We start from the raw sequence: 7,718 nt of genomic DNA, 5'->3' as shown, positions 1-7,718 counted from the left end.
ATATATTTATGTGCCAAGTATACTTATGATTACTCTGTCTTTGTAGAATATATGTTTATCAGAGTAATAAGAAGTCTTGTATATATGTATAAGCACTATGGCTTATTGTGGCGCCCTCCAAACCCGGGTCAGAAGTTTGGGGTCCACACACACACACATCTTATATATAACCTGCTTAACAATAATAAAGATAATAATAATATGCAGTGACCCTACTTACCAACTACCACGGACCGTAACAGGTCAAAGTATGCACACAAGCCAAACACACACTTATATTACAAACCGTTCAAATCCCAACTATCCAAACTCAGAACTGAGTATTAAACATTATTACAAACTTTTACAAACTTAAATTATCTCAAAAGATGCATACTAGCTTAACTCGATCAACCTGAACCCCTAGCTCTCGCGCTGGACTGGGGATCCTCATTACCAACTGGTTCCTTCTTAACTGGAAAAGAACATAAACAATATCGCACAAATGAGCTAACTAGCTCAGCAAGTCAAATGACAAAACTGAGAATAATGATCATTAAATGAAAAAGGGTTATGATATCGAGTGAACAATGAATTATGATTTAGAATTGGATATTATATTTTAATTTTAAAAATCAAGGTTTGGCTGCTGATCAGTCACGCACTAACCCTGAGCAAAGCACACATCACTGCTCTAACTATTGGATCCAAGGCACACATTGGCCTAACTTGACCATTTATATGGTCTAACCACGAATCTGGTCCACAATTTTATAAAAACAATCCAATTCTAACATAATAACAGAATAAACAATGTAAAGTAATAAACAGAATCATAAACAACATTGGATGTTTGATAATGAAATGGTTTCAACCTTCACAAGGGGTCAATATGGAAATTTCAAAGCTTGGCTGTTGGGTAATGAAAGAATTGAATAGCAAAGGAATCAATGTTTCAGGGTTACCAAGAATTGGTCTTTCAAATCATAAGGTACAATGGTTTGAGTATGTCAGTAATTCGATAAATAATTAAATCATTTTTAAATAATTAAATATAATTAAATAATTAATTAAAATCAATAAATAATTAAATCTCAAATGTTCCGCATGATCCTCTTCCGTCTTTGAATAAATTAAAATGTCGTCTATAAACACAATAATGAACTTGTCAAAGTATTACTTGAAAATTATGTTCATCAGGTCCATAAATGCTGCCGGGGTATCGGTCAATCCAAAAGACATCACTAAAAATTCATAATGTCCATACCTTGTTCTGAAAGCTGTCTTTGGTATATCTTCTGGCTTGATCTTTAGTTGATGATATCCCGATCTTAAGTCAATCTTGGAGAAGTACTTGGCTCCCTTCAACTGGTCAAACAAATCATCAATTCTGGGTAACGGATACTTGTTCTTGATTGTAAGCTTGTTGAGCTCCCTATAGTCGATGCACAGTCTCATGCTTCCATCCTTCTTTTTAACAAATAGTACCGGTGCATCCCACGGGGATACACTGGGTTTGATTACTCCTTTCTCTAATAACTCTTGTAATTGCTTTGCTAGCTCCTTCATCTCAACGGGCGCCATTCTGTACGGGACCTTGGATACTAGTTCTTTCCAGGTGCTAAGTCAATCGCAAATTCAATTTCTCTGTCTAGAAGAAGTCCTGGTAACTCATCGGGAAACACGTCTGGAAATTCATTAACGACTGGGATATCTTCAAGTTTTGCTGGCTCCTGGCTTTTGTCAATTACATATGCAACAAAATGCTCGCATCCTTGCCGTAGTAACTTCTTGGCTTAAATCATCGTTAAGAATTTCTTTACCTGCTTCTGGCCTTTAAATGTTACTATCCTCTCATCTGGCGTCTTCACTATTACCTTCTTATTTCGACAATCTATCTGGGCATTGTGCTTAGATAACCAATCCATTCCTAAGATAACATCAAATTCTCCTAACTTGAATGGTATCAAATCTACAGAAAACTTACTACCGGAAATCTCAATCTCACAATTCCCACAAACTTGATTAACAGATACACGTTCTTGATTTGCTAATTCCACAGTCATTATCTCATTTAAATACTCAACTTTACAATTTAACTTACTAACAAAATCTTGTGAAACAGACGATCGAGTTGCTCCCGAATCTATTAACACTTTGGCACATAAAGAATTCACATTAAGCGTACCTGCCATGACGTCAGTATCCTGGATAGCGTCCTTCACAGACATATCAAAAACTCTAGCCCTTGGAGTCTCATTCACTGCTGAGGTAGATCCCATAATCCTCAATGCATTATTGACTGGGACTGGTGTCTTGCAATCCCTGGCTATATGTCCTGGCTTTCCATATTTGAAGCGCGTAAATCCAATAGCTGGAACCTTAACAGCTGGATTCCGGATAGGTTGATCCTTGTTTGCTGGCTCTCTTGCTGGCTAACTTCGGCACTCCCTCGAATAGTGCCCTTTCTGATTATACTTAAAACAAACGACATTCAGCTTATTACAAACTCCTCCATGTTTCTCCCACATACTTGACAATCTGGAAAAGTTAACCTCAACTGATTCGGCTGATTCACATTGGTTGGACGGTTTCCCTGGCCTCCGTCGCCTGCATTTTGTCTTTTGAAATTAAAATTTCTCCCTGGCTGAAACTTGCCCTTCTTAAAATTTGGAAACTTCCCTGGTTGTGACTGACCTTCATTCCCTTCAAATTTCCTTTTCTTGCTTTCTTTCTCCTTCTGTGACATCTCGCTCTCTGTCTCTGCGATCATGGTCTTATGTACAACTCCTGCATAGGTATCAAACTCAAAAATGGCTACCTTCCCTCTGATCCATGGCTTCAGACCTTGCTGGAATCTCTTAGCCTTCTTCCTGTCAGGATCCACATATGACGGCACATGCCTTGACAACTCTTCGAACTTACTTTCATAATCTGCCACTAACATATTTCCTTGCTTTAATTCTAAAAACTTCAACTCCATTTGATCCTGGACAAACTGGGTAAAATACTTTTCTAAAAACAATTCCTTAAACCTCTCCCAAGTAATAACATCTGTACCTTCCAATATTTTCACCATCTCCCACCAATAGGTGGCCTCATTCTTCAAGTAATAACTTGCAAACTCAACCTTCTGTTCTTCCTTTACTTTCACTAAGGCAAATGCCTTCTCTATTTCCTTTAACCAAATATTTGCTTCAATCGGTTCTAAGGAACCCTTGAATTCTGGTGGGTTCACCGCCTGAAAAGTTTTGAAAGTTACATGGGGATTGGTCTGTCTTTGCTGTTGTTGTGCCAGGTGAACTATTTGTTGGGCCAAGATTTGAAGAATCTGGGATATTGCTGGGTCTATAGGTCCTGGGTTTGCATTCTAGTTTGTATCATCTTGGTTGTTATTGTTGTTGTTGTTGTTGGTTTCTTCATTCTAGGTGTTGGTGCGGATATATCTTCTGGGAGGCATTTTCTGTAAAGAATCAAACAACTTATTTATCTTTGAATCAAATCCTTTGCATAAAAGAAAAGTTTTGTAAAACAGAATATCTCTTTTTGAAAACAGTTATAACAGTTGAACTAAGTAAATTGTATGCTTCTTTACAGAATATAAACAGTTAAGGGAATAGGGTACATGGTATCACAGGGGTATAACTAGAGCAATAAATAAGGTAAGTAAAACAGGTGCAGTAAAGTAAATGACAATGCTGGTAAGGAAAAGGTACTAATATATATATCAAAAGTTTTGGGTAGTATAAGCGTAAAGTTGCTTCGGAAGTAAAAGCAAAAGGGTACAACATCCTACTCACTAGTCAGTAGATCTAGTCTATAAATACAACCCAAAAGTTTACTGATACATACTACACACTACTGTACATTCTACACAACCGTAACAGCTCTGATCTGCATCTCTATCTCTGGATCTCTGACTCAACTCCAAGCAAATCTGGTCCTCCCAGCCTCTCAAAGTCCTCCATCACCTCAGTAGCCCATCCCATAAGTACATCAGGTAGTGTAGCTCCATGTAGCCTAGCCTCAAGAATCCTGCGTGTCACATGGATCTCCTCTCGAAGCTCCCTCACACCACGATCAACATATGTAGTCCTGATGATATGCTACAGCTCTCGGATCTGGGCCAACAAGGAATCACGCTCCAATAGAAGAGCCTCATACCGGTAATAAGGAACTTGGGGCAATGTAGACTGGAATGGGGCACTCGCAACTGAATGCCCAAGGGAATCTGAATCAGCTGGCGGGGGTCCTCTGATAGGTGGCCTCATCCCTGGTGGTGGAATAGCCTGCAATGGTACTGGCTGCAACACAGGTGGAAGTAGAATAGCCAACACTGGTGGAACAACAGGACGTGGATTTGAAGATGGTCCTCCAACTGAGGGCTCTGAGTGATCAGCTGATACGGGGATGAAAAAGTCGGCCATCGCAGCTATCTGAAATCATATCGCAGTATAGAAATCTCAAACCACGACGCGAATTATACTTGTGGCGCCCTCCAAACCCGGGTCAGAAGTTTGGGGTCCACACACACACCTTATTTGATGTTCCATAATGAAATGGTTTTAATCTGCATAAGGATCAAAAGAGCATTTTCAAAGTTTGGATGCTAGGTAATGAAAGAATTGGCTAACAATGAATCAATGTTTCAGGGTTTCAAGGATTTGGTCTTTCAAAGCGATACAAAGGTTTGAATGTGTAAGCAATCTGGTTCAGTGTTTAATATTTAGTTTGTATGTATTTGTGGAGTAGTATCGTATATTTGAGGTTCGTGCTTGGGTATACAACAATCAATGGTCTAGAAAGAATCAGGTTACGGCTCAAGATCAATAACTGGAATCAAGGTTTAGGGTTCAGTGCTTCAAAGCACTTACAATATAAAACAGGAATATCAATCACGATAATATCTCGAGAAAGTTCAAAACACTTGCCTGGTATTAGCTTACTACACTGCACTCGTTTCCAATCTCAACCGTCTTACTCCTCAACTACCTGTTTCCCTTTCCTACGCCTTGCCTCTTCTGCTCACATATCATAAGCATCTATCAATATTTAACTCATAGGATTCTATTCAACACATACTTCTATCTACCCTTCGTTTCACCCAAATTCGATTAACGGATGGAAAGTTACGCAATAAACCAGTAACATCGAATATACAGACCGACAGTCAACCAACAAGTCACATATAACACATAACACGTCACATAATCAATGATATATCATTTATAAATAAGTCTCGGGTCATAAACAGGCTTTCAGGTATTTAAAATGATTTTTAAAATATTTTCGGAATTAAAACAGGTCGTTGGATTAATTTCGAGGTAATAAACAGGGTTCGGTTGGCCAATTCCGGCTCCGAAATAATTTTATAATAATTATCGAGCCTTGGAAATAATTTAGAATAATATTTTAAAGCTCGAAACTATTTTTCGGAATATTTAAATCATTTTTAAATAATTAAATCTAATTAAATAATTAATTAAAATCAATTAATAATTAATTAAATCAATTAATAAATTAATTTTTGAATTAGTTGACCAACTAATCAATTAAAAATTAACTAAAATTAATTAACTAATTAATTCAGATTTATTTTGAATTAAAAATAATTTTCGGAATTAAAATAATAATTTTTAGAATTTTCAGAAATTAAAATCGAATTTTTATAATAAAAATAAATAGGAAATATGATTTTTAAATATTTTTAAAACAGGAATCCAACTTTTGCAAACTCTGGAAAGTTCAGGGACTGAACTTCTTCGTTTTCAAAAGTTGGGGTACTAAACTGCAATTTTCCAGCCCTTCGCCGGAAAACAGTCGGGTTTGCCAGAGAACTCAACTCCGGCATCCTTCCACCACCACAAACTCCAGATTTAATCTACAATTCACCAGGAATCTAACCATACCATCAAATCAACCTAACAATCCCTGAGTTTGCCGGAATTTGGCCGAGAAGTTCGCCGGTTTCCGGCGAGCTCGACGTAAACTTCAAAACACAACTCCCTTATCTACAGACCTCGTTGATTCATGAAACTTGTACGACTGGATTGAAAATTTTACAGAGAACACAACCCACTATACCACAACACCAATCTATTCCAAAATAAGAAACCCCCAAATTTCAATTAAGAACATTCATACGGGTTATAAACCCTAATTTTAAAATTCGAAAATCAAACTCAAATTTGAACATGTTATTGAACTCCAAATTAGACGTATAATATATCAAAATTATCAGGAAAACAATCTCTACAACATGCAATCATCAAATCATACAAATAATCATCCGAACAAAAATTCATATTTTTAATAAAATTAATTCGAAAATAAATAAAAATATAGAAAAATACCCTTGATTTCTGCAGTAAAACGAAGCTCAGAATCTGGTAGAACACTTCAAAACCTTTGGATTGAGTACTCAAGCTTTGAAAACAGAGATCGGTAACGCCTTCGTTTTGCGGTTTGATTCTTAAAACAGTTTATGTAATTAGGGTTTTTCTCTGGAAAATTTTATAATTACTATCTGCAAATGATTTGGATACGAAATAAAATACGGGAAAAAGGCTATTTATAATTACGGAAAATTAGTATCCCGTTGGATCATTCCGGATATAAAACGGTACGTTTATTTATAAAAACTGATCCAAACGGTATCAGTTTTCGGGATAATTATCCAAATCAGTACAATTTGTATTGCGGTCTTGGTCTCAGCGCCTGGTTACACGTACTACGAGGTGATAATTTGGATAGTTTAATAAAAAGCTCCCGTTTATCGAAAATACGGGTTTTATTGATTTACTGTAACGATTATTGTATCGAAAATGTTGCGCTGGGACCCGCGCAGAACAAACCGTACGCCGGATCGAAAAAGTCGAAACATGGAATATGCTCGGAATATTACAATTAGGTTAGGAAGGAGTTCTCGGAAGAGTTTCGGGTTCCAAAAACGTAACAACGGATGACGTCGGTTGGTTCCCGTTTTTATAAAATAGATTTTAAATACTCGAAAAAAGATTTTATAAATTTCATATGATCCTTATAAATCCATAAATCAACATAAAAATAATTAGGAAGATATGACAATTATCTATATTTTATTTTGGACATATAAAAATTAAAATACTCAATTAATATTATTTTTAAATATCCAAACACAGATAACACTTAACAATTAATTCACATAATGGATACTGAACACATATATTAATCATTTATTAACAACATAATTACACGATATATCCCGGATATTACATCCTTCCCCCTTAAAAGGATTCTGTCCTCAGAATCTCCTAAGAAAACAAATGAAGATACTTTTTTCTCATATCACTTTCTAACTCCCAGGTTGACTCTTCAACCTTTGGGTTTCTCCACAATACTCTTACTAGCTTTACCACTTTATTTCTCAATATTTTCTCTCTTTCCTCTAGAATTTCTATCGGACTCTCTATATATGACAAATCTTCCTGAAGCTCTATTGGCTCATATTCTATTACATGCCTGGAGTCTGGATTATATTTCTTGAGCATCGATACGTGAAAAACATTGTGAATGTGCTCCATGTGCGGTGGTAACGCCAACTCGGAAGCTACTTTGCCAACGCGCTTTAGGATTTCAAAAGGTCCGACATATCTTGGGCTTAGCTTCCCTTTCTTTCCAAACCTTGTTAGTCCTTTCCATGGTGATACTTTCAGTAATACCAAGCTTCCTTCTTCAAATTCCATGTCCTTCCTTGACTG

The sequence above is a fragment of the Apium graveolens genome, chromosome 11 (genome assembly GCF_009905375.1).
Source record: "Apium graveolens cultivar Ventura chromosome 11, ASM990537v1, whole genome shotgun sequence".
Lineage (NCBI taxonomy): Eukaryota > Viridiplantae > Streptophyta > Magnoliopsida > Apiales > Apiaceae > Apium > Apium graveolens.
The sequence above is the reverse complement of the archived record's forward strand: the minus strand, read 5'-3'. Positions refer to the sequence as shown.